Raw genomic sequence first — 27,443 nt, forward strand, 5'->3', positions numbered from 1 at the left:
CAGGGTTAAACGTTAGTTAATTCTTAATTGATAGCTCAGCCAGTGCAATTGGTTTCATTCAACAGTAATTATTCTCATGTGGCTTGTTGAACTCAGTTGTGAGATTTTTTCCCCCCTTTTCAGTTGTGCATGAAAACAGCAGACTTAGGGTCTTTAGAAAGGTAAACAGTTATTTTTCTTACTTCGGAGGTTCAATTTTATTTGCCTGGAAGCTCGCGTGCTGTGATTTTCGTCGCTAAAAGCAAAAGCAACCACACGGTCGATAACTCCCCTGGTTAACGATCCAGAGGATTCTCCTCCATATCTTCCCGAGGTGCTTTTGAAGTTCTAAATTTCCCTTCTAAGGGAACGCCCAGCAGTCCCAAGATAAAAGGGTAGCAGAGCGAGCTGGCGGTTTCTTTTATTTGCCTGACTTCAAGCTAGCCATTTTCTGCTCCACGCGCCGCCGGACTCGGACTTGCCCGTGACACAGAGGCGATTGTTTTTCCTTCAAAAGGGGTCTTGGGTGGGTTAGTTTCGTTTCTGACCCGGGAGGTGGTAAATGCGCCAAGAGAAGTTTAAAACAGGACCCGCAAGGATCTGCCCCATACCATTATGCTCCTTCCCTTAGAGAGAGCAGGAAAGGCAGCATTTTTTTTTCCAGCAACACCCACTTCCAGCCCTCGCCGGGCTCCGCGAGGAATGTGTAAAATTAGTGGGCTCCTCTGAGTGACAGTCCGCGGGCCCAATCAGCGCGAGGCGGGGCGCGCCGACGCCCCCCCCGCGCACTCTCTTTGGCTCATTCCTGCGGCGGGGAGGAGGGAGGGCGCGAGGGAGGGGAGGTACCTGGGACTGGGAGTGATGTCAGCTCCCAGCTCGGTGCCTGCCCGGATTCCTGACATGGTGTAGGGCCGAGAGGGTGGGGAAGGCGGGAGCGGGGCGGGAGAGGACTCGGGGTAGCCAGCCTGTGGCGGGGCCAGAGTGCCGGCGCTTTGAACTCCGGGCGAAGGTGAACCAGAACTTTTGCAAGTCGTGCAGGCGGCTCTCTTCCCTCAGGCAGGTAAGGGAGTTCGGCTCCTCTCTGGGACCGGAGGGCAGTGGCACCGTTGTGCGGTTGCAGCTGCTCCTCCTTCTCGCCGCTCGATTTCCTTTTCCAGCTCCCTCCTGTCTCCCAGTGGGAACGGGCATTTTTTTGGGGGTGGGGTAAGGGCTTAACTCCTGGGGCTCCCAACTAGCTTATGTGTGAAGAATACCTCCAAGATGGGACCTGTAAGATCTTGTCTGGGTACTTAAACCCTCCACACCCCAGTCTCCTAGCAATACTTGAGACCCGCAGTCGGAGACGTGGAGTGTGTGTGTGTGTCTGTGTGTGTGTGTGTGTGTGTGTGTGTGTGTGTGTGTAGGAGGGGTGTTATTTTAAAATGTCACAAAAAGTTTATGGAATATCGACTCAAAAATTATGCTCTTGGAGAGAGAACAAAAGTTTTGTATTTTTTTTTTGGCTCCCCTGTGGCCATGTTGATTTAAATGAAAGTCTGTCATTGTTATTCTTATATATTCTTATATAGGAATATAAAAAATCATTTTATACAGTCCGGTCAGGTTGTGAGAAATTCATATGGGGTGTATTAATTATGAGCTTGTGGGAAAACCGGTCTCTTGGGGGCATATTTCAACGCCAGCTCTTTTTCACTCATATTTTAACGGAGAATTCCTTTGGTTGCCAACTTTGTGTTCTGGAGGGTTTAGGAAGGCTGCTGAGAATCTTCAGATCTGTCTTCTGTGGCTGTTTGAGAGAAGGATGAGGGCTGGTAGTTGTTTTCATGGATCTATTTTAGAGAAGCGAGTTTTAACAGGGAAATGTGGCAGAAGGCGCGGCATACAAACTCTTAATTAGAGGAACATGAATTTTTCAACATGTGGGACCAAAACAAATCCTTCCTTTCAATAAGAAGTGCAGAGAGCAATAGAAGGAGAACTTGATTTAGTGCCCCAGTTTGGTATTTAGGGGAAGCAATTGCCTGTCGGGAGCAAAAGGGTATTTTGATAAGTGGAAGTATAGAATTCTGATTTTGTGTTTATTTCCTGTTTCAAATCCTTTCTATTTCTTGTTTAGAGATTTTGTGTGCCTGGGTCACTAACCGAGTATGATTAACTTTCTGGGGAAAAAATTATGGAGTCATAAGCTTACTCAGAACCCTCCCTTCTCAGTGCTGAAGGCTTTTTCTTTTGGAGAAGGAAAGAAAGTGTCTGGGCTGAGACTTCTGAGTCAAGTTTCCCTTTTCTTTCACCAGAGTGCTTCAGCAGTGAGGATACTTCTCTTGCCAGGTCGGGAGGAAACGGGCGTGGACTTCTTTGTGAGTCAAAAGCTGCATCCCAGGTGCCTGTACGTAAGGGCATTTCCGGGAGAGGAGGAAAGAAAGAAGCCACATCACTGCATCTAATAAACCCAAGTCGGGAAGTGTGGAGATACAGGACTTCGTCGATGGGGTTCTCCCTCTTTCTAGCCAGATGACATTTAGGTGTCAGGGCAAAAAAAGAAGTGTTTTGTTTGCTGTTGTTTATAAAACACCTGGATCTGTATTGCTCTTGAAAAATTTAATTAGCACAGGGTAGATTAAAAGTAGGCTTTTTGCAAAGGCAAGGTATGCTTGACTGGAAAGACCAGAACATTTTAATTTTGGTTTGTGTTTTGGACTAAGAAACAGAAGTTGCCTAATGTCACTGAAATAATGGTGACCAAGTCTTTTCTGTTTATGTTCTGTAGGAAGTACATAAAACATATGGTATTTTCCAATGTACTTTTTCAGCAGGAAAGAGCAGGAGGTGAGGTGGAATTCCTGTGGGCTGGTGTTAGCTCACTGGAGCCTTGGCTGTTGGAGTATTCAGGCTGCTGTTTGTGATACCCAAAGACAAAGCTGCAAAAATCAGTCAAGTAGTATCTTTAGGATGTTATCCTGATGTGCCAAATTCAGATTTATACTTCTTTCCAAGAAACGAGTCCTGGCTTAGGGACTTGAATATATCAAAGCTTTAAATTGTATTCACAGTTTGTGGAGTAACAGTAATTTTACATACTTAGTTTTAACCAATATTTCTCTTTCTCCATCTGTGTGTAGGAGGCAGATGTGGTATAGTAAAACATGGTGCTTTTAAAGGACAAAACTTGAAAGACGTTTGAGTTATTGAGAAAGGTAGGATCAGGTTTTGGTTAAATTCTTTGACCAGCAACTCTCATAGTTACGATAGCTACTTTAAAAAAAAGGATAATCTGGCCTTTGTGGGCAGATGTTGACTTGAAATTCAGGGCACACTGTTGTTGCAGATCAATAGTGCCTAATTTCAAGGGCATTGTAGACATTTTTTGGAAACAAGTTCAGTGAGAGAGAGTTCATTAACTGTTTATGTAGTCTTTTTGTCACTCACTGTGCCAGCATGAGATAAATCAGAACAAGGTCATTTTTTTCCCCTTAGTTACTGACTAGCTGACTTCTTTTTAAAACCTGTTGTTCATATTCATGAAATATTTGTATTTTTATAGTTAATTTAGATTATGTTGGTAATTTGTTACATTAAAAGTAACTTTTTGAGGTTTTCAGCTCCCATTTTTAAAAATATGTATATCCCAAATAGCACATTTTTCCAACTTAACTCAAAGAGGACCTCATTCATCATTCTGTCTTTTATTACATGTTTCTGACCTGATTTGAATTACCTGTTCAAAACAATGAATGAATGAGTGAATGAAATGTATGAATATCTATTCATATTTGGGTCTGTGTCTTGATTCTTTATTAAAGAAACGTTCCTTCAAGGCGAAAACATAGGCAAGAGACAGTGTACAATGATGACTTCTTTATTCCCAGAGATTTCCCTAGAAAGTCATATTAGTTTTCAAATGAAGAAAAAAATCCCAGTTGAGCAGCCAACTGTGAAATCTTTCAGGGAGCCATGATTTTATTATTGTTTTTTAACCATGGTGGAACAGATGGGTTTAAGTATGAGAGTCAAAGCTGTTAAGGTTAGTGACACTGGGTGTTGTTTGGGGACAAAGGGAACAAAGTGTTTGTCCTCTGGCCAGCATTTCCCTTCACCTAAAGGTTGATAATTTCACAATTAAATCAGTCATCAAACTGACCCCAAATCGACACTATCCAAAAACCACTCTGGGCTTGTGCAGTTCTTTGCATCTGTAGTGTGTTATGTCCTTTGTTTCTCAAATTCATAGCAGTGCATGTCAGAACCATTTTCCTAGCCAAAAGCCTACAGCTTTTGTCACATATATCACCACCATCAAGACCGATGCTTTATTAAATGGAGCTAATGGATTAAAAAACCGAAACTGAACTAACCCACCCTAGAAAATACGAAGACTCTTCTATTTCTTTTACTCTTTTTATTTTAAATATAGTAATTATTGATGCCAGTTTGGCATTGGTTGATAATGTTTCAAAAAGCCAAGTGGTGAGGGTTTCTTTCCCTTCAATACTTTTTCCCACTTTTAAGGATCTAAAACACCAAACAACTGGATTTTAGATGGAAAAGTGGGCCCTGCCAGCAGTTTTAAGTTTGCACACTTGTTAGGCAGTTTTTGAAGGAGAGGAGGGTTTGAGTGAAACCTCTACTAGCCTGTACTCCTTGAAGAGCTTCTATTTTTGAAATGTGGGTTTGGACTCTGAGTGATCCAGGTGGGTGTGTTGTCTCAGTTTGTTATTGAACTTTGGTTGCGTGTCTCCCTAGAACTTGGTGTGACTCACATTTTGACTGGCCCACATTCACATCCTTGTTTCTGTTGGCAAATGTAATGAGTTCAGAATAGAAAGATCGTGGAGTGGTTTCTGTATAGAGGTGCACCTAAAAATGCCCATGACTGAAGGAATTGTACAAACTCAGATTGCATTGACTCTCAGTCATTCTGGTAAAGGCTCATGCCTCAAATGTGGACCGTGGAGGAAGAAGATCAAGTACCATAACTTTTACGGCTGGCCACAGATTTTATGGACACCCTTTGAACTCGAATAAGGCTAGGTATTTTCACCTCTGCTTTAACTTAGAGAAATTAAGCATTTGTCCAAAAAAAGCAGATGCAAGTTCAAGGGAGCAGGTGTGCTGATTCCTCGTGTTGTGTGTGGGTTAACAAAGGAAAACTTAAGTTTACCTGGTGAGAGAGACTAAAGATGCTGTTTTCAGTGGCAAGTCCATTCATAAGTAAGTGGCCAAATTCTTTAGGCAAGCAAGGTAGTTCTTGGGAAGAAGTAGGTGGGCCCATCTGAAACTGTTTTACCTCTTCCATGCTATGAATGTAACTATGAACCGTATCATTGAATATGGCTATGTCATCTTGTATTTCCTGTGAGCCTAGGATATAGCTCACAGAAGTCCTTTTGCTGGCTTTCTGTCACCCTTCTCTCCATATATAGTACTTTTCACAAATATAATCTCGCCATCACAGAACTGTATGAGGTTTTTATGAGGAAAGTTTATTGAACTTACTTTATTTGAAAAAAAATGAAAACAGGCTAAAACTCTATGGTCTACTTAACTTGATAGTGTGGCTGCAGTTGCATAAATAATATCCCTGCAACCATTATCTTTTTCTAAAGATAATGCTTCTCATAACAACACATGGTCGAGGATTTTATTTTGCTTGAATTGGAATTTGAACTCGCTCTACTTTTTCGTATGAATGATGGAAGAGTCAAATGAGCCTGTAGGTTCTCATCTAACATAACTCTGGCAAGTGAGTGAGTTGGAGGAAGGGAAACAGCGACGACGCAGAGGAAACGCTGATTGAACCTGCGAGTCTGCCAGGACGGTTTGTGTGAAGTCACCTGGGTCTCGGTGTTTTTCCTCTGGATCAGCTGCTTGGATGCTTCTGTAAAACTTTCACATTCTTCCAGCCTCCACCCCCATCAGTGGGTGACTTTGCACAACCAAGAGGGCTTTTAAACACAGATTTAAGGTTCTTCTATTGCTTTCTTCTCAGGGTACCTTGATTCTCTAGGGTGACTTGCATTCTACATTACCCTGTGGAGCAGACACAGATAGATGCCCAATCATATCCATCCTGCCCACTTTTTCCTTATAGCTGAACCATTTTAATTCACCGTGATAGTTTTAAAAAAGAAAAAAAAGTTTGATTTCCCAGAATCCCTTGCAGCTGGGTGGTGTCTAAGTGACATAGTCCTGGCCAGTGAGATGCAAGTAACTGGGAGGGGCTCTCCCTCACACTCTTATAAGGGGACGGCCTCTGTGAGCTCGCCCGTGAGGCTATCGCTCTTTGTACTTCTCCTTTCTCCCAGGAGCAGGGATGCTGTTTTCTAAGCGGAGAAGCCATCTTGTGACCAAAGACGAGAAGCTTGAGGGGTAAGCAGGTTGGCAAGTCGATGGCCTTCTGGAACGGCTGTACCAGACCTGGTCTGCCCACCTCTTGATTTATTTTGAGAAAAATAAATCTCCATTTGGTTCAACCACAGAAGTTGGGTCTGTTACTTGAAGCCAAATGTGATCCTGACAGTTTAAATTTTAAAGAAGCCATAGTTCATCTTTTCTCTCAGAATTAAAAGGCAGCATCCTGGATGACAAAAAAAGGGTTCGGACTTTGGAGCCCTACAGACCCTCAACTTGAATCTTGGCTTGGCTATTCATTACGGTCTAATCTTGGCAAGAAATTTAACTTCTTCGGGTCTCAGGTTTCCTCTCTGTAAGATGTGGGACTGATGTTTGTCCCGTAGAATTTTCGTCAGTATTGGAAATTATTAATAGAAATAATAATGACAGATTTGGTACATAGATTTTCAGCAAATGGTGGCAGCTATTACTGAAGGAGAGTGTAGTGAGGAGCCTTAAGAAGGGCAGGCAAGTAATTCAACTTCTAGTAGGTTCTCAGTAAACGTGGATTGAACGGCTGAATGGTAGATTAGCTTTATGGCTGCAACCACTTGCCTCCGTCTACTTACCATCCATTCCAAAGCAACACCCATCTCTTACCCTCAGTCCCACCTGCCTACACCAGAATACTTGGAGCTCTTCTGTTCTCCAACTTTGGTTGAAAAAGCAAAGGGTATTCTTATGACAGTTCTATTACCTGTAAGCGCAGAGATGAGGGGGGTGGGCTCCCGAGTCAGACGAACGTATCATAGATTAGAATCTCCTGTCCTTCTGAGCTGTGTGATCTTGTCTTCTGTGAGATGGGAATAATTGGGTGGGTAATGAGGATTACATGCAGTATATGTGAAGCATCAACAGCTGTGGTCCTGGCACACAGTGAACACTGGATTGATGACGGATATTTTTACTATTTCACTGAACATTTGTTAAGCAATTCTTGGCCTTGGTACAAGGTCCTCTTGGAGATATAAGGACAAGTAAAACATGGTCTTTATCCTTAAGAATATGCATATACAGGAGATGGGGGCAGAAATGGGGTGACCCTCCTTACACATAACCATAGTAAAAAACAGATTTAGAAAGCTATTTATTTGTTAAAAAATTGGGGAAAAATATACTGACTTAAACAGATGTCTGTGATACGTATTTTAAGAAAAAAAGCCACCAAGCATACACGTATAAGTTATATTTGTCAATGTAGGAGAAAAATTGCTAAATGGGGTGGTTTGTGGAGGATGGGATGAGGATGGCAGGGAAGTTGAGGGACCTTTAATTTTTCTTTTTTTTAGAAATAGGTAATCCTAGGAACTGCTTTTCTTTAAGTGGATTTTTTTTTTTTTTGTAAATTTTTGACTGTGTTGGGTCTTTGTTTCTGTGCGAGGGCTTTCTCTAGTTGTGGCAAGCAGGGGCCACTCTTCATCGCGGTGCGCGGGCCTCTCACTATCGCGGCCTCTCTTGTTGCGGAGCACAGGCTCCAGACGCGCAGGCTCAGTAGTTGTGGCTCACGGGCCCAGTCGCTCCGCGGCATGTGGGATCTTCCCAGACCAGGGCTCGAACCCGTGTCTCCTGCATTGGCAGGCAGATTCTCAACCACTGCGCCACCAGGGAAGCCCCTAATTTTTTTTTATAGCATATTAATGTTTATTTTACAACACTCATGCATTACTCTTGAAATGTGAAAAGTATTAAAGTTTAAAAAATCAATTTGTTGGGCCTCTTGAAGGTAGGTGGTGGAAGATTGTGCTGTGAGAGAGCACATTGGGCTATGAACTTGAGCAAAGGATTGGGTTTAGTGGGATCCCACTAGAGGCAGTAGGATTTGAATGGGCCTTGAAGGATGAGTAGGAATTTTTGAGGAGGCAGTGCGGGGAATGAGCATGCTTGGATTTGGAGCAAAATGTAGAATATAATTAGATTAGTTTTAGAGAAAGATAAGATGGAAAGATCAATATTGTTAAGAGAGGTAAGATATACGATAGCCAGATCTCAGAGGGTTTAAAAAGAGTGACATAATGCTTTAAGATGAGATATTTTTAGTGTGTAAGTTGGGGAGGGATCTGAGAACTATTACTTTATAAAAATGACTCTTGGAATAGTATGTTGAGTGTTAGGAGGGGTATTAGGAGGGGCAAGGGGAGGGGGGAGGGATAGAACAACCTGAAGAAAGGCACACAGCGAAAGTTAAATTTTAATGGGAAATATGGTGAATTAAGATTTGATCATCTGGAGTTTGAGATTCCATCATGACCCACAATAACCTACCTTCGTTTTCTCATTGTGTAAACATGTAAAATCATAGAACCTGTCTCATTGGGTTTTTAGGAGAATAACCACAACAACAATAATAATAGCTAATGCTTACATAGCACTTGGTATGTACCAAGCACTGTTCTAAGTGTCTTACATCAGCCCTGAGGAAAGGTACTGTTCTTATTCAAGATGAGAAATCTGAGACACAGAGAGGCTAAGTGAATTTCCCAAGGCCACACAATTGTGTGTGTTGGACTCAGGATTTATTTATTTATCTATTTATTTATTTTATAAATTTATTTATTTATTTTTGGCTGTGTTGGGTCTTCGTTGCTGCGCGCAGGATTTCTCTAGATGTGTCGAGTGGGGGCTACTCTTCGTTGCGGTGCGCGGGCTTCTCATTGCGGTGGCTTCTCTTGTTGCGGAGCGTGGGCTCTAGGCACGCAGGCTTCAGTAGTTGTGGCATGTGGGCTCAGTAGTTGTGGCTCGCAGGCTTAGCTGCTCCACGGCATGTGGGATCTTCCCAGGCCACGTCCCCTGCATTGACAGGCGGATTCTTAACCACTGCGCCACCAGGGAAGTCACTGGACTCAGGATCTAAATGCAGATAGGTACAGTCTCCAGGGTCAGTATCCTCAACCACTTGTACATGGCATGTGAAAAGCTATTAAGAATTGTTAGTTGATTTTATTCACATGAGGATGTTAAGCAAGAATTTAGAAATTCAGGTTTGGAGTTTAGTCCCTCGAGTGATGGACCATCTCCATAGGGCTGCTGCCTAAAGAGCGAGAGTAGGTGAACTCGCCCAAGAAGAGGATGCAGAATAAAAAAAGAAGCACGTACACAGCCTTCAGGGAACTCTTGACATTTAGACATGGTCAGGCCAAAGAAAAGTTATTAAAGGTGATAGAGCAGGAATGCCCAGAGAGGTGGAGGTTGATGGTGGCAAGGGAATGAAGCACACCCAACACAAGTCGACCGTCCACGCCATCCACTGCCGCAGACCCATTACAAGGACGGGTCTGAGAAACGGCCCCCGGTCCAGCCGTCTGGCCATTCGTGAGCTGGGAGAGCAGTTTCAGCACAGTAGGCGTGGAATCCAGAATGCAGAAAATTGAGGAATACATGGGAGGTGATGAACCCCAGGCTGTCCCGTTAGCCCAGCCTTTCAAGGAGTTGAACAAGGAGATACGTGCTCTGACAGCGTGGGTTTGAGGAAGGTCCAGGCAGAGAGGGTGATATGAAAGCAGCAAACAAGAGGGGAGAAGGAGAGGGATAGATGGAAATTAGGCAGAGAGTACGGGTTAGCTTTGAAATCTGTAAGAATGCTCCTTCAGATGGAATGGAAGAAAGGATGGGGGAAATTGGGGAAAAAATGTGATTGGAAGAGATAAGAGCTGAGTGAGTTCACCCCAGGCAGTCTGCAATTTTTTTTTTTTTTTTTTTTTTTTCCTTCAGTCTAATAGGAGACAGTGGGAGGAAATTCATAGACAAGTAACTCAGGCTCCAGAGAGCCTGGCTCTCCAGGATTATTGGGACAGAGGAAATTTGAAAGAATGACAGAAGTCTCTCATCTAAACAATGCAAACTGACACATTTGCCAGGATGTGTCTCCAGGCAGGAAATTAATTTATTGAAGTGGAAAGTAGTGGCACAGAAAAGAAGAGGAGAATGAAATGAGACCAAGGAAAACTTGACTGTATTTGAAGGAGGAATTTTTAGACACCAGACTGAATGGTTCGCAGAACAACTTCTCAGGGGAAACCTGAGTGTCCTGAGTGATGGGAAGCAGCCGGGTTCTGGAACCGCAGCCTGGGTTTGGTTAACACTGAACCACCAGAGCACCAGGGAATACTCTATAAGGGGGAGTTGTCCAGCAGAGAGACCTCTGCATTACATGCTGCTCCTGGTAAGGTCTTTAATCTTCAGTTTAACTGATTATTTCTAGAAAGATCTTTGGCCGAAAGACATTGGGTTGCACTGTTTCAGCAGATTTGTTGTTGCAATGACATGAGTGGGATGAGAAAAGGACTGAAGCAATCTAATAATTAAGAGTGTGGTACTAAAAATCAGCACCACTCCCATCAATCCATAGGTGGGTCCTTTGGGGGTTGCTTTGAATGATGTCAGTAAAAACGTATCCAGGCGTGGGCAGCATATTTAGATGGGCATAATATTCTTGAGTTCAGTGGTTCTCAGTGGGACCAGATACATAATTAGTGGAGCCCAGTGTAAGATGAAAATATGTGGCCCCTTGTTCAAAAAGCAGGAAAAAGTGCTGTTAAAGGTACTAACATAAAAAGCTTTTCCTTTTCTCCCATAGTCTCTCTCTTTACTCATCATGGTGTTTATTTGCTATTTAATGTCATTCTAAGTGAAGGAAGATTAAAAGTAAAAACTATCAACATGAATTTCATTGTTCATCTTTATATTATGCAATGCCAGTATTAAATGCAAATATAAGAGTGTTCAACACGTATGCAGAATTACTGAAGTCACACACTTCGTAGTATTTTGTAGTTTGTAAATGCATTTGTATATTCTTCCTACCAGAACACAGGAAACACTGCACAAAACTGACTACCCTTATTTCACGTCTCCATTTGCACAGTCTATCAATCTTTGGCTTATAGAAGGAAGGACTGAAAGGAAAAAGAACCATGGGTTGCTCTGTCTTTCCTTCTTCTGTGCCGTCATCTTCAGCGTCAGTGGTTGGTTAATACAGGGGAGTAACAGGAGTAAGAGAGGATATGCAAGGATTCTTTGGTTGTTAGTGTTTCTTAGAAAGACACTGCCTTGTTTCTACATGTACAGCGAGTTCTGGATTGAATAGAAAGCATGGCCTCTTGTTGCTGTCACCACCCACCTGCTTACTCAGCTGCATTTGTAACACATTTACCTTGAACTCGCTTTGAGTCTTATTGAAGTCCATGCATCGTGAGTCCACCGAAATTCTGTGCTTATGGGGCCCTGCAAACACTATTATGAATAGGGCAGCAAGGAATGGTGGCCACACGTATTAAACAGATCTCCTCTGCTCACATGCACGGTCCACTGTGCCATCAGACCTCATTTACAGAACACAAGTTCAAAGTTTATTAGGAATCTTGACCTCATTTACAGAACACAAGTTCAAAGTTTACGTTATTAGGAATCTTGATGATGACAGCAGAGCATTAAACCAGGTGTGGGGCGTTTCTGAGCCTGGGGTTCTGTGTGTGACTACAGGTTACAAGTCCATGAAGCTTGCCCTGGTTCTTGGAAGTCAAAGAGCTCAGTTTTAAGCCTGAGCTACATTCTGCTCTTAAAGTCTCAGCTTCATTATCAAAGTTTACGGTGGGTCAGGTTTGCGTGTGGTATCCTAGAGACCCCCCTCCTGGCCATCAGCACTGTCAGTTTTGCCTTTCAAGTGTTTTCCGAATCACTCTCCATTCCTTCCGCCAACGCCTTGGTTTACATCCCCATCAACTCTGACATAGACCCTGCAGTTAGTCTCTTCCCTGTATTCTGCACCTCATCGCCAGACACATCTTCCGAATAAACCTTTGGTACAAGGACACCCTGCCCTGCCTGGTCCTTGCTTTGATCTCCTGCGGGCTCTGGCTTGCAGCAGAGTTCTCACACTGGTGGGCCTGGGATGAAGACTGCCTGCAGACAGGTTTGGTTTGACCTACGCAGCATTTTAAGAACTTTCCGCCAGTACTTAAATGTTTTGGAGATTTCACTTATTGAAATTCAGATTTAACAAAGAGAAGATCCGGCTGCTCTGGGCTCTTGTTTCCTTGGGCTATGCTGGTGCCTTAGAGAACAGGAGGACCTGTGGACACGGGGAGGAAAATTGACTCTTTGTTCTGGCAAAACCTTCACTTTCGTAGATCTAGAGCATGTATTTGCCTGTTGTTCTCAGGGAATGCTGTGAAGCAATTGGAATGCTGATCTTTTAATTTGAGAAGTTAACTTCTCCAACTTTATAATGTAAGTTGGGTGTATGCTTTGTAGCAGCCCTTGTTTTTTTTTATGTTTTTTTTTTGTTTTTTTTTGGCCCTTGGTTGCTTTTTTAGGGGAAAAATTTACTAGGTCTCACCCGGTCAGTGTCACCACTGTGTCACTTTGTGACCTCACCTGATCTTGACCTGTTTCTCCAAGCTTGTCTTCGTGCTCCCCTGTGCTCAGACCCAGGCTCTGCACCCCTGGAGTGCTTTAAGTCCGTTCAACCTTCTACATTTCCTATTGTTTTTCTCTTTGCTTAAACCCTCCTCTTTCCTCTAGGACCCCTTAAAGTAGTTCACTGGGAGACCCTTGCTGAGAGCCTCAGTCTGAGCTCAGACTGCAAACTCTGCTGGAAGCAGGTAATTAAATTTTTAGAGCTCTAAATGCTAAAGTACCAAGTGGGTGATGAGTTCAGGTTGTTTGTGAAGGTTCCTTCCAGCCCAGTGATTTTGAGATGCCATGATTCTGCCAATGCCTGTGCCTGTATATTACCATGCACTTGGTATCTAGTTGTTTTTTGAAGTTATTCTGTGTGCTAGGGACTTTGCTTGCTCCATTTCACTTAAATATGAGGGCGACATTAGCATTATCTCCATCATACAGATGAGGAAACAGAAAGCTTTCCCCAAAACTGATGCTCCAAATGGCTTATCTCTGGTTATATCTTAATTCTTCAAGTAGATTATATACTTGTTGAAGGCCATGACTGTGCCTTTGTTGCCAGGCCCTGCTACCCAGTAGGGACTCAGTGAATGTTTAAGTGATGAAAGTAATGGTTCATTCGGCCAATATGCATTGGGGCCTAGACGAGGCTCCATGGGGACGCAAAGGAGACTCAAGTAGTATCAGTTATATTGTAAGGTAGACCTCCTCCCTGTGCACAAAGACAGGATAGTTTTTTTTGTTTTGTTTTGTTTTGTTTTTAAAGAAGCAATTTTTTTAAAAATACAATTTAATTCTATTTTAATTGATAGGAAATCACCTCCAAGTTTATGTAAATCTTTCAAATTCCTAGTACATTTATTTTTATTTATTTATTTATTTTTGGCTGTGTTGGGTCTTCATTTCTGTGCGAGGGCTTTCTCCAGTTGTGGCAAGCGGGGGCCACTCTTCATCGCGGTGCGCGGGCCTCTCACTATCGCGGCCTCTCTTGTTGCGGAGCACAGGCTACAGACGCGCAGGCTCAGTAATTGTGGCTCACGGACCTAGCTGCTCCGCGGCATGTGGGATCTTCCCAGGCCAGGGCTCGAACCCGTGTCCCCTGCATTGGCAGGCAGATTGTCAACCACTGCGCCACCAGGGAAGCCCAAGACAGGATAGTTTTTGATCTTGGGCTGTGGATTTAGATGAACCTATAGCTGTGTCTCAGTTTCTTCATTTATAAAATGGGGGCGACAATAGTACATAGTTTGTAGCAGTGGTTTTAAACTGGGGTGATTGTGCCCCGTAGTAATCATTTGGCAATGTCAGGGAACATGTCTTGTGTCACAGCTAGGGGTGGAGGGAAGACTGACCTTCAGTAAGTCACGTCCAGGGATGCTGTTAAACATCCTACAATGCACAGGACAGGCCCCTTCCCACAACGAAGAAATAGCCCCCAATGTCAGTAGTGCTGAGGCTGAGAAACCCTGCCTTGTAGGCTCCTGAAGATGAAACAAGATAGTGAATACAAAGAGCTTGACATAGTTAACTGTTACTCTAAGAAAACAATCTCAAAGACTGCAAAATCAGCCTTTGGGAGGGCGAACCCCAAAAAGCTTAGTTTCAGCATATCTGTGATTCTTGCTGAGGAAAAGCCTTATGCTAAGGATTTCATGCTGTCTTGTTTAGAAGTGACAGACTCACTGGAGACTGTGTGTGTTAAAGGATTTCATGCTGTCTTGTTTAGAAGTGACAGACTCACTGGAGATTGTGTGTGTTACACTGTGTACTAACATGAGCTGGCGTGGATTTATCAAAGCTGTAAAAACAATTATTAATTTTTAGGGTGTTCCTGATAAACTTCCTGCTTGCTTAACTGGTTTGTTCTGTGGAGATAATTTTGGTGTGTGGGTTTAAATCCTCTGATGGAAAATGTTTTGGTTAGTGAATTTCCAAAATGTGTTTTGATAAGTGGGACATGAAAAGTTTTTGTTTCCACATCAAGAAACCTATTGTTTTTGTAGCCCTAAGTTTAAAACAAAGCCGCTTTCCCCCTGCTTACTGCCTTACCTGTCTATTGCACAGTGTTTTGGTGTTTGTAGGCTTGGAGAGCTTTTGGATTTCCATCTGTTTTTTTTTTTTTTTTGTGGATTTGAAGTTGAGGCTGTTATTAAAATTTTTTGTAATTATAAAAGTAATATATGCGCCTTCTAGAAGATTTGGTTAGTATAGAAATGAAGAAGACGCAATTAAAAAAAAATACTCCTCAGTATTCCTGCCACACAAAAGTACAACTACCTTTGGTGTGTTTCCTTCCATTTTCTTCATTCATGTATTTTTTTCCATATTTGAAATATTCTGAGTGTGTAATTTTGTGTCCCACTTTATTTTTACTTAATTAATTTTTGTTTATTTATTTGGCCGCACCGTGTGGCTTATGGGATCTTAGTTCTCTGACCAGGGATTGAATCCAGGCCTACGGCAGTGAAAGCATGGAGTCCTAACCACTGGACTGCCAGGGAATTCCCTTTAACATTGTATTATTTGCATGTCCTCACACTACTATAATATCTCTAAATATTATTTCTAAGGACTGTGAGATGTTCCATCTATGGGTGTTTCATGATTTACTTAATCCCATCCAGCACATACAGCCTGTTTTCAATGTTTGCTGAGCATCTTTCTGTATTTCAGATCATTCCCATCTTTACAAGAGATGACCAAAAGTAGAACCAAAGGGTGTGGGTCACAGTGCCTGGATATCTTGATCCATGTTGATATCAGTTGCCAAAAAGTTTCTACTAATTTTTGCTGCCATTAGCAGTGATATTCTCATTTTAATAACATTTGATAACTTTCTAGTAGAAAAGGTATTTCATTTTTCTTTTTTATTTATTTGCTATTTATGAGGTCAAACATGTATATGACTGTTGGCCGTATTTCCTGTTTAACAAACTGTTTATATACTTTCCCCATTTTATCAGTTGGGAATTAGTGTTATTCTCATTTGTCATAAACTCCAGTTTATGTATTTCATTTATTTACCCTTATTAACCCTTTCTCATAGTTATTGCAAATATTTTCACCTAGTTTTTTCCCCTAATTTTTCTGATTAAAAAATTTTTGTTTTTAGTGATATAGAAGTTTAAAAATTTTATGTAGTCAAATCTGTTGATTTTCTTTTCCCCTGGGGATCTTCAACCTTCCTTCATCTATATTCAGATGAACCCTTTCTGCTCTGGAAGTCACCATACTGAGTCATCAGTGTTTAAAATTCTGTCCCAAAGTAGACTGCTATCGAGTTTCCTAATGAGGATAAAAGTGCTTGGTCTAATATGGGCACCCACTATGTACCATGGAAACCCTTCACATGAGCGTGAGTGTGTATGTCTGTGTGTGTGTGTGTTTGTGTGTGTGTGAGTGAGACAGAGAGAGAGAGAGAGAGAGAGAGAGAGAGAGAGAGAATAGGAAAAGTTGATTAGAAAGGATGAGCCTCTTGTTGGGACCCCGCCCATTCGGTTTTGTTTTAAATGTCCTTTCTCTCAGGGTGGGAGTGAGCTTTTGCAGGCAGGGGGCCTTCCAGAGATTCCCACGTGGCTGAGTGCCTGGGACCAGCAGCTGGCTGAGCCACCTGTGGCTGTGCCTGGCACAGCGTTGGCCCACAACGACTTGTTTGTTTAGTGCAGGAGAAGGTAGGCTGAGCCAAGACGGGGCCTCTCTACTCCTCGCCATCGAGGTCCATTCTCTCAGGCTCCGGGTTGTGTGCTGCTCGGCCTCTGGAGGTGGCTCCCTGCCCTGCAGTGGACTCGCGGGAGCCCACAGCCCTGCTCACCTGCAGGTCACCAGCTGCATTAGCCGAAGCCCGAAGAGGGAGGTAGCAATAGCAACCAGCGCTCACCTGTTCTGCACATTCGTTTCACTCGGGCTTTTTAAATGCTTCTCACCTCAACTTTATGAGGTTATACACTATTTTCATCGCCGTTAATTTGGAGGAAACCACCACTCAATAAAAGCATAATTAAAATCTGGAGCTTATGAAACAATTCCATCACTCTAATTTCTTGGTGTAATTTCTTGGTGATGCTATTGGGCAGAGGGTAACAGCAACTGTTTTAGGTTTTCGAGTCAGATATATCTTGGATGGAACCCTAAGATAGTCATGTCTTAGCATATTGAATTGGTTTTTGCGTCTCTAAAATGGGAACAACAGTGTCTACCTTGTAGGAACGTTAAATTGAGATAGTACATGCAAGATGCCCAGCACAGTACCTGGCCCATTCATTGTGGAAGCTCAGTAACGATTGTTTCCTAGTCTCAATGCTGAAAATGCCTTTGTTCTTTTTTGTTTAAAAATTTCAGAATAGCTGGTAAACCTGCTCAGACTTGTGAAATTTTAGTAAATGTTATTTATATTTAAGTGCAAGAAGCATTTCTTTATCTGCCCTACTTATTTTCCTGTACAGTAGATTTTCTTTTCGGGTGTGGCTAAGTTGCCTACTTCTCTGAAATCCTTCTGCTTGGAGAATTTCCTGATGAACCCCCACTTTAGGACTATACTCACAGCCAAAATAAAACATGCTTTGTCTATGTGTTTATGTACAAAGCACAGACAGCTCTCTAGAAGGGCGATAACTCAGGCATTCCTTTACACATAGTTGAGAATTTTGACATTATTCATGGAGTTGTTACTTGTCCATGTATCATAAACATTCAGGTACCAGAGCAGCGTTAAAGAAAGTTATAGAAAATCCCAAGAAAATACAAAGTTGTTAAATAACTTAGGAGAAGAGTTGTTAAATAAATCTTCATTTTTTCATACCATATAAAAGTTGGGTTAGATCTGACTGGTCCTTATGCTAGACCTTGTTAACCACTTTAAAAAAAAAACTTTGCTAATATTATTGTTACTTCTGACTAAAGAATCTCAACATGAGGGTTGTCTTGCCATTTAACTTCTACTGTATGTTTATTCAGACTTTTCCATTTTAATAAATTGAGCCAAATATTTATAAATGTTGTTATCGTAGAATTATATTATAATCCAGTGCAGTCTTGTTTCTATGGAGTTAGAGATAACACCCTGTAGGAGTCTTCTTTAAAATATGCCTTGGACCTTCTTGTTTTTTTGTCCCTGAAGCCATGATTGCATTTTCAACAATACATCAACCTAGTATTGTAATGGGGAAAAGTTAATGAGGATGGGGCTTTATTGGGTTAATAACTAATGCTCTCATTCCTATTCTGAGAAATTTAGATCTGTAGCCTTGTGGTTTTTCCATTCCCTGCCCTCTCTTTAGTAGCAATAGAGAGACAAGGATGGGAAAGCCTTTTAAAAATGTAATTTATATAAATTCATAAATTAGAGTTGTGCTTTTATATAATTCATACCGTGTGTATATGCTTTCCGAGAAACATGGATATAGTTAAGTATCAGTGATTAAGTGAAATTTACATGATTTCTCAGTTCCCTTTTATGTCTTGAGTTCGAGGATTAAAGTGAGTGAACTGTTGGCCAAATCTTGCTAATGTTGCAAACGGAGTGCATTACATTATAAAATGCCACACCCAATTTTAATGGTCAGTAGGCAATTGTTTTCCTAAAATTCCAGGCCCATTGTTTGATTTCTTAATTTGCAGCCAAAGTGGACATTTGGGGGCAGAGTGGGTAGCGATGTTAAGGGTTAAGAGAGTAGGTTAAATCTGGAAGAATAAAATTGGTGCTGAGCTGACTACTGATTTACAGGATACAAAGGACTAAAGACTAGGCTTTGTGATCCTGAGATAACAATCCAGTTCAGCCCTGTGCCCATCACTTCAGCCAGATCATTTTGGCACCAGCCCTTCGAACAAAGCCTGAGAACCCAGCAAGTTTTACCAGGCATTTCTTGTTGCTACTGGTTGGCTTTTGTGGCATCGGTAGAGTAATTAGCTCTCATTAGCATGCCCACAAGCCGTAATGCATCCACCTGCCTCACAGAGATGCTTGCTTCTCGTCCTGAAACCATAACATCCCCACCTGATCTCTTTAGTCCCAGCATTTTTGTATTGCAGAAACAGAATGCCAACTTGGCAAGAGTAAAATCCACCAAGTGCCTCAGATAACAGTAGCAAAACCTATTGACGAGGGTAGGAAGCCTTTCCTAAGAACAATTACTGTGTCTAGGAAATTGGTGAGCTGTTTAAAGCTTTTTCTTCTTTTTTCCCCTCTTGTGTATGTGACTGACATGAAGCAGGTTACACTGGTAGTCGTATAACTTGATCCCCTAGTCTCTTGTCAGCCGTATTCCAGAAGCTGTGGTCTGTATCAACAAAGAGTCTGGAGTGTTTGGAGTCACTGAGAGACAGAGAGACCTTTGGTGGTGATTTGTGACCCTGTTCAGGACCCCATGCCATCGGTAGTCCTTGTTCCCATGAAATATAGGTCTGTAGTATGAAGGTGGGAGCCATAAAGGCAGAAGGAGGGAGGCAGGGTTTTGGGGCTTTGTACACAAGCCTGGAGAAATATGTAGACAAATTGCAAATTGGCAGAATTTTATATGAAAGGACCTTGGAACCAAGAATCTGGCAGTCTGATCCCAACATTGATCAGCTGTGTCATCCTGGGCAAGTCACTTAACCAGGCATAAAGTTGAGATAAAAATACCAGCCCAGCCCTTGCAGGGAGAGCTGTGAATGTCAGATGAGACAGCGTGTGAAAAGCTATAAAACATTAAGCAGTAGTATGATTTTAAGTTGAGTTTTTTATAGAGAATACATTATCTACATTTTTAACATTCTGAATCCAAACCTCTGGTAATAAGATACAGGCACTGTGCAAGCACCTGCTTTTCCTCTGATTTCTACTCCTGTGACATCCCTAACTCCATCCCTGGACCCTAACCTGGACTAGAGCCTGGATGATGGCTAGGTACTTCCTTGAGGTTTATCTGGGAGACAGTGTGCTGCCTCCTGGGCAACGTGGTAGCAGTAGCTCTTGATTCCTACGCAGGCCTGTCTGCCATCTGCTTTCTCGGGGATGCAGTAAAGAGTACAAAGTCATCAATAATCGTTCAGCTCCAGGAATTGTTCCCTGTTATTAAAAGTTTGGAATGTTGGGAATAAAGTGTTCAGGACTCATTGTCATACATTTATGTAGCACTGTTCTCTTCAAGTGGCTTTAGAGTAAAGATTTCCTCTGATGTAGGTTATAAAGCATGTGTGTCTTATGTGGGGAGGGGGTATACTCGAATGGGCAAGGGTAGCTTGGCACCCTGTGGTCTGGTGTCAGTTTCCAGTACCGCGTGATGTGATGTTGTGATGCACAGATCACTCGCCTGGCGATGTCTCACCTCCCCTACTTGTGAAACTGTGATACTCCTGGGCATTATTTAAACTCCTGTCCCTGTTGACTGCATTGGGTTGGTGTTCAGAAAGTGGTCTGAGTTGATTATCAAAATGTGTAACTTTTAAACGGAATCACAAGTATTTTTCAAAGACTGTCTTCAGCCTTCACAGGACCTTTGATAGAACATGTCCCTCTAGGGCCTGTAACTTCCTCAGTACGATTTAAAAAATAACTTTCTACACTTAGAAAACAGCTTGTCTTTTTTTGGATTGGCTGGAAGCACACCAGGAGTTGGATGCTGAAGGAGTTTAGGGGTGAGGAAAAGAAGGCAGCAGGGTTGGGCAGAGGACAAGCTGACTGGCAGTGTGGGTGTAACTGAGTCCCCGGCTGCCCTTATGGTGAGCTCTGGGGCTGGGGTGGCCCTGCCCAGTTGTCTCTGACTGAGGCAAAGAGCTGGACCTATGTATCCCTGAATCAGCCAGTGGTAGGCACCTGGCCACCCCTTCTGGGGGCATTACTTCGGGTGAAGCTGTGTCCTGCCACTGGCTGAGGTCCTTCCCTGTGAGCCGGCAGCAGCTGGGCATGGGTGCACTGGCCCTAAAAACGGGGTCTGGTTGGAGCACAGTAGTGACCACTACCCTGTCCCAAAGAATCTAATCCCTTAAGAGAGAAACAGACAAAATATGTAGCACCCAAATCCCAGCAGTATGGTAAGTCCCTTTATCTGCAAAGTTAGAGAGTTTGCATCCGTTAGCAAAACTGAAGGAAGAGGTCATACCCCTCCGTTAATGATAAATCAAACAGATCTCTAGCCTCTCCGAAGTTTGAGACACTTGGATAATATTTACACCTGGTTATGGTATATCAGGTTCTATATTTGTGAAACGGCTGACAGCTTCTATATTTGTGAAACGGCTGACACGTAATTTAGTACTTTTTCCCAAGCATGAATTACAGCATGTTTGGAATATTCATCATATGTGTACATGAAGGCAGTTGTTTCTGGGGTATTTAATTCATGTTGAATTTATAGGATTGGTGGGTCACCACCACAAAAGGCAGGTAAAGCACACAGACCATGAAACTCAGAACATTCCAGGGGGCCCTACGGATGGAGGGCAAACATGGGGGCATATAGCGTCTGTTGAAGTTACCTGATACAGTATTTTAGTCATGGTTGAGGATAATGGTTTAGGAGTCACATTTTCAAGGGATAAGTTAATGTACTTTGAAAAAACGCATCAGTTTTCTGGCATTTCCAAAAGCCAGTTGTGCTCAGCAAGCGTCTGAAACTGTCTGGCATAGTTTGTGGGGTGAGTGGGATGAATAAACAAGGCCAAAGTTGTACGTAATATCTTTCCAACTGCAGATCAAGCCATATGGCAAAAATGAGCACTGTTCCCCACCATTTTCTATCTTTTAGTAAGTGAAGGAGGTGGTGGGTTCTGCCGACCCATCATCTTAATAGTTTGGGTGTGTTGTGGATGATTCGGGCCTGGCACCAGCAAAGGTGATAGAGTCTGTGTGTCCTGACCGATGGACCTCACTTCCAGTGAGTCCCCCTCAGCAGTGAAGTAGCTCTTGTATTCTTGCCTCAGTCTGCATTATCACCCAGGAACTCTGTAACGCCAAGTCATGGGAGGTATTCCCAACCTGTTTCCACCATGGGTGGAGTGGAGAGATAAATAGGTCACTGTCTGTTATGCAGCTGTTCTTGGCCTTAGCTTCTGTATTAAAAACACACATCTCTGAACCTCTTGGAGGGATGTGATGATTTGGTAATTGCATGATTTACCAGCTGCTTTAGTGTATTGCCTAGAAATGGGAGACGGCACGAAATAAAAAGCTCTCCAGGTTTCCTCAGCTGAGAAGGAGATTAAGGCAGCGTAGTGATTGCCGTAGAGGAAAGGCTGAAGGGGAGACTGTCAAATGCATGCAGTGTATCTTCTCGAACCCTCCACTTGGGTGATCTTTCTCCATGTGATCCCTGGGGTCTCAGGAGATCTGATAGTGCAAGGAGCAGACATCCTAATTGGGGGCAAGGAAAGTTGTCACGTTGTGCATGTCTTCCTCTGGCTTCTCCATCTTTCTAAACATGCCTGCACGTGTGCATTTATCCTTGGCGTTCTGGAAAGTTCAGATGAGGAATCTCCAACGATGACTTTTCATTGTGACACATTTGCAAAGGATGAATAGAGAAAAGTTTCTTGGCCAGGAAATGCAGTCCTGTGTAGAGAGAAATAACTGTCACTAGGAGAGAAACTTTCAAAGAACCAGAAGTTTTAAAAAAGGGAAAAGAAAAAGATGGAGGAAGCCTATCAAGGAAAGGAAGGGCCAGAGGTGAGCTGCAGGGTGCTACTTGGAGCTATGGGAAATAAATCATGAACGAGTGACGCGGGAAAAGGTCAAATGAAAAACACCACCTGTTAGGGCTGGCCAGGGCCCAGGACAGAGGCAGCACCAACTGGGCTTGGAGATCCACTGAAACTCACTCCACACAGAACTGCCCCACCCGTCTACCCCATTCTGCCTCTATCCACCTGGCACCTTCGTGGGAAGGATGCTGTCAGGCTGTTTTGAAAGCGAGACCTCGAAGTTTGGGAGAACCTCGCCTCCTTCTCCAGCTGATGTTCATAACCTCCCAGAGAGAAGACGCGGTGGTGAAGGACACAGGCTTGGGAACCAGGTGGATTTCTGCCCCTTAATAAGAGGTATGACTTAAACACTGGGCCTCGGAAAACAGAATGCTGATGCAGTTGGTTATGTTTCACAGGGTTATTGTGAAGAGTGAAGTGGGGCTTAATGAAGTAAATGCTCCACGCTAGGTAACTGTTGTTATGTGTCAGGAATTATAACTGGATTTGGAGAAAGCACCTTCCTGTACTTTCTGGCCTCCCCGTAGGAACTTTGAACTTTGAACCCGACCTGGGTCTCGGCAGGGATTTGGACGCTGTCAGTGGCCCCGCGTGGGGCCTGGACGGTAATCCGAGGCTCGGGGTAGGTTGTTGGAAGCAGCCGCAGGTCCTTGCACGGGGCTCTGCGTGTCCATCCACGGCCCCTCCTCAGAGTTCCTGTTCTGAAAGGCCCTGACCTTTTCTGTAGGCCGCTCCTGCAGGGACTGCACACACATTAGCTTGGAATGGGTCTGGGTCCTATTTTTTTAAAATTTCCAGGGATAATGGGATGCTCCATTCAATATACGTAAATATTGATTCACCTCCTAAGCATATTTTATATACAAGACACTGAACCCATAAAGGTGCAAATTGGGTCTGCCTGTCGTGTGTTAGGGGGTTGCATGATTATGTTATTTGTGCCTTCCTGCAACCCTAGGAGAGGAAGGCAATATCACTAGTTTTACAGAGATTAAATAACTTGCTCAAGATCAGAGATAATGCCCACTTTCACTGAATGTAAGACGCATTTCAGTTTCTGTGATGCTAAAATGTGAAAAAGTATATCTTTTTAATTAATGAAATGTAGTGAATAGCGGAGTCTGGATACTCCCCCATGCCTGTCTGATTTCAAATCTTGTGGGGGGTTTTCCCCCATCACACGCAAGGGCTTATCTATCTAGCTGGTGAAGATTAAAAGAAGCACAGAGAAGAGGACAACTAATGTATTAGTTAGGACTTGTAAGGGCAGCAGTATGACAATAGTTGCTGTTTATTGACTACCTATGATGTTGCAATGCTTTTCTGTGCTATAATTCATAAGAGCATTTTAATCTTTACAATCACTCTGAGGCGGATACTGTATATTCTTTTTTACAAACAAGGAGACTGAGATAGGTACTCTTATTCCCATTTTCACGTGAGAAAACTGACACGGAAAACTTCCTGAGGTCACATAGCTCGTACTAAAAGTAAATTCTGTAACATGGTACTTAAGAGTTCAAGTTCATTTATAATCATGACAGATCTGGTTAAGGTTCCAGAAGACTGTGATCTGATAGAGGGGTGCTCATTGCCCTCTGGGTGCACCTAACCCAGGCCTGGGTCAGGAAGAATTCCCAAGGGGGTGGCACCTCAGCTAAGATGGGAATGTCCATCTCTCCAGCCCTTGCCCCTATGATGCTAAAAATAATTGTGGTTACCCTAGGTTACAGACCTCTGCTAGTCCCATCTTTCCAAACCTGGCATTAACTAGAAGGGACTGACTTTATTTATAATTTATATCCTTTCCATGTCCAGAGAGCAAGTGACATAGTTTAAAAGGAACATTGTAAATTAGGAAGTTGTTTGAGAACGAGAAGGATGACTGCATGGAAGGTCTTGGAAATCGCCAAAATAGGAAAATAAAACCAAAACACTTGATGACATTGTGTAATTTAAGTTACCTGCAGATGACCGGCCAAGTCATCTTTTGACAGCTTTTATGTTATGTCCTGCCTTCTCAGGCCCCTGGAGAACCCCGTGTGCTCACAGCGCTGACTGACCAAAGTCTCTGTGGCAACTCAGCTGGTACTTAGCTTTTCATTTTTCTCCTATTCCTTTTATGGAATTAATGATTTTTATCTCAAGTTGATGTGTTGTTAAAGGCTGTGAAGATTGTGAGTCAAGCTGCCATCTAGAAATAAAGCAGAATATATTTAATTGGACAGATTTTCTGTCATTTAAAAATAAATTTTGACAGAATCTGGTCCATAAGTAGACAGAGATATTTAAAGATATTGAAAGAGCCTGCAGAACATGGAGTCCTGATTTCTGATTCGCAAACTGCATTCCAGGTTTATTTTTGTCCCTCAGGAACCCCTGACCCCCGGTTTCCTTACCTTTAAAACAAGGGGGGTGCATTAGGTATTCCCATACTTCTCAGGCTCTAAAATCTTTTGATTCAAACATTTCTAATCAATTCTAACATGGCTTTTGTTCTGATTCACCAGGGTGCCTGCCTAACGCCAAATGTTGAGTTCGTCTCTGAGTTGTATAGTCAGTGAATTGAAATGGATGCTATGTTTTAAATTTCGATCACCTGCAGACTGCATTTCAAAGGGAAAGTATTGTGGACATTTTTCTTCCACATCTTCTGAATAGAGAGAGACTCATTGTTAATGAAGAGAATTGAGCTGCGATAGGTTTCGGCGTCAAGATGCCCTTTTGCTGCAATAATCCCTGACAGTCAACCCCAGAGCCAGTGTCTCGCTGAGCTGCCCTAAACTGCGGTCAGGAACGCTGACACTGTGGGTAGGCTTAGAGGAGGGATGGTGGGAGCAGAGAACAACTGTTTGGGTAGCTTTGAGAGAGGCCCAGCTGGGTAATGGAACCTGGAGGTCGGGATGAAGGGACAAATGGGGCGGAGGATGGGGGAGGAAAATGCATCCGTCTTCAGCCCACTGCAGCAGCGTGTGATTCCGAGTCCGTGTCTCACGGGGGAAAGGTTCTTCTCCCCTTCTCTGGTTCAAGGCTGTCTGGTGACACTGAACTTAATATACTTTGGCATGACCCTGGTCACTGCCCTGGGTTGGGGGGCAGGGGACGATTGAAAATAAAGATAACTCAGGCAAAACTTCTTCAAGTTGGTGACTGACAAGTCTGATCTCTCCTGCGGGCCCTCAACAATGCTGCCACTATCGTGGGTCCGTCCAGCTGGCTTGGGGATTGTGCTCACCAGGGCACTGTGTGAATGCTGTTTTGTGCCCTGCTGTGTTGGGTTTTCCTGCAGCCCTTTCTGGCTTACAGATAGGTTGCCCCCACTGTCCTCTTAACTGTCCGGAGGCTGGAGGCCTTTGGTTGCCCTGCTGGATAACCAACCCGTCTACCATGTATGAACTGACTTCATAAATTGCCCTGCAGAAGCCAAAGCACCCGGCATATTATGGGGCTGATATTCTGTATGACGTGTGATGGAAAAGTCCCCGTGCTTGATGAGTTCTCAGTCAGCAGCCTTCAAGTTATGTGGCTAACTCTCTAGGGGGTCACTGATTGCCTATGAATTGGTGACCTATGAATTGAATGGAAAACAATTCTGGTCTACAGAGTTTATCTGCAATGAGATGATAGGAAAAGGCCCCTAAGAACGCTCCTTGATCACTTTGGGCCTTAGCTCAGGCACCCAGCATGCACCGGGGGTGCCATTCACATCATTTTTATCCCTGCCCCTCATCCGATTCCCTTAGTAATTCCCTGTACCTTTGAGACCATTTTCGAGTGTCCTCTGTTAGAACAGGGAGATGGAACTGGCTGTGGCCAATGATTAAAGGGTTCCTACTATTTTTTCCCTTTTCCAGGTCTCCCAGACTGAATAACTAGGATGCTTTCTGAATTATGTGCACTATTTAAATAACTATAGAGGCAGTTTATAGGTGCCTTGCTAAGTGCCTTGGATAAACCTGCTGTCTCACAAATTGAGCAGGGCACAAAAAGGCGACTTTGGGGAATGCCAGTGTTTCAACAAAATTTAATTTGATACCACGGCTACTTAACAATACCCATCTGGTTAACACTGAGTGCTTAGATATGTATTATGGTAAATGCCTTAAAACTGGCACCTTGTAGACATTAGCCGGCAGTCCTGTCCAGAGTCCTAAGTTCTGGAGATAGTGCACAGCCAAGAGTAATCAAGACAGTGCCGGTGCTGGTGTAGCTAGCTACCACACTCGGGCCAACAAAACTGTTTTTAATCAGTTATTCCTTACATGTTGCCATTCAGCAGATCTCTCAGCCTGGTGAAGCTGATTATTCTATTTAAAACGACTGCTCTATGAAAATTTGTATTTTCTCTGGTAAAAAAAAAAAAAAATGTGTGTTAGGAGGAAATGATTTGGAGTTTAGCTCACCACAGGGTTCTTATTCAGCATTTTCATCAGTGGCTGGGAATTGTGGTTGAAACATAGCTGGGAGAGACAACTGATGACAGTCAAAATCCAGAAAATAATCTGTACGTGACATGGTAAAGTGAAGCTGGTAGTATCTTAATTAACAGGGTTATATGTCATGTTGTGAATTTACATCTTAAAAAATTAAAAGTGGCCATAACTTGGTTTGACAAAAGCTTTCCAGGGGTTGTTTTCAAGTGCATGCATTGTGATGCTCTGCTAGTAGAAAGTTAAGGAAAGGTAAGCTAACTATGTTTAGCAGATTTAATGCAAGTTAGTGACCAGCTTCTTGGAGATAATGGTCCTTCTGTGCTCCAGGTCAGAGATTCTAGTGCTGGACTCCATACATTCCATTTTAAGAGGAGTGTTGCTCAATCGGAAGGTTTCCAGTGGTGGGGTGTAGAGACAGTGTGACCAGGGTCTGGAAATCGTGTCCTGTTAAGAGTGGTTTGGAGAACTGGGGCTTGATGTCCTAGGACGTTAAGGGAGACAGGGCTGCTGTTATAAAACTTGTCTGCTTGTCAAGCAGAAGAGGGAATAGGCTTGTATTGT

General features: G+C 43.1%; 1 protein-coding gene across 10 annotated transcripts in view; it reads left to right on the plus strand.

Moving 5' to 3' along the window:
* Positions 1-842: 842 nt before the first annotated feature.
* PPFIBP1 (PPFIA binding protein 1) overlaps positions 843-27,443 on the plus strand; it is a 176,325-nt gene continuing 149,724 nt past the window's right edge. For 5 of the 10 annotated variants that reach the window (XM_036864852.1, XM_036864856.1, XM_036864854.1 and 2 more), the window contains exon 1: positions 899-1,039. The gene's annotated coding sequence lies outside the window, so the exon portion shown is untranslated. Of the gene's footprint in view, positions 1,040-6,305; positions 6,346-12,888; positions 12,969-27,443 lie in introns of those variants that run through there. The other 5 variants (XM_036864859.1, XM_036864861.1, XM_036864860.1 and 2 more) reach the window with 4 other exon arrangements.

Source organism: Balaenoptera musculus, chromosome 10 (assembly GCF_009873245.2).
Source record: "Balaenoptera musculus isolate JJ_BM4_2016_0621 chromosome 10, mBalMus1.pri.v3, whole genome shotgun sequence".
Taxonomy (NCBI): domain Eukaryota; kingdom Metazoa; phylum Chordata; class Mammalia; order Artiodactyla; family Balaenopteridae; genus Balaenoptera; species Balaenoptera musculus.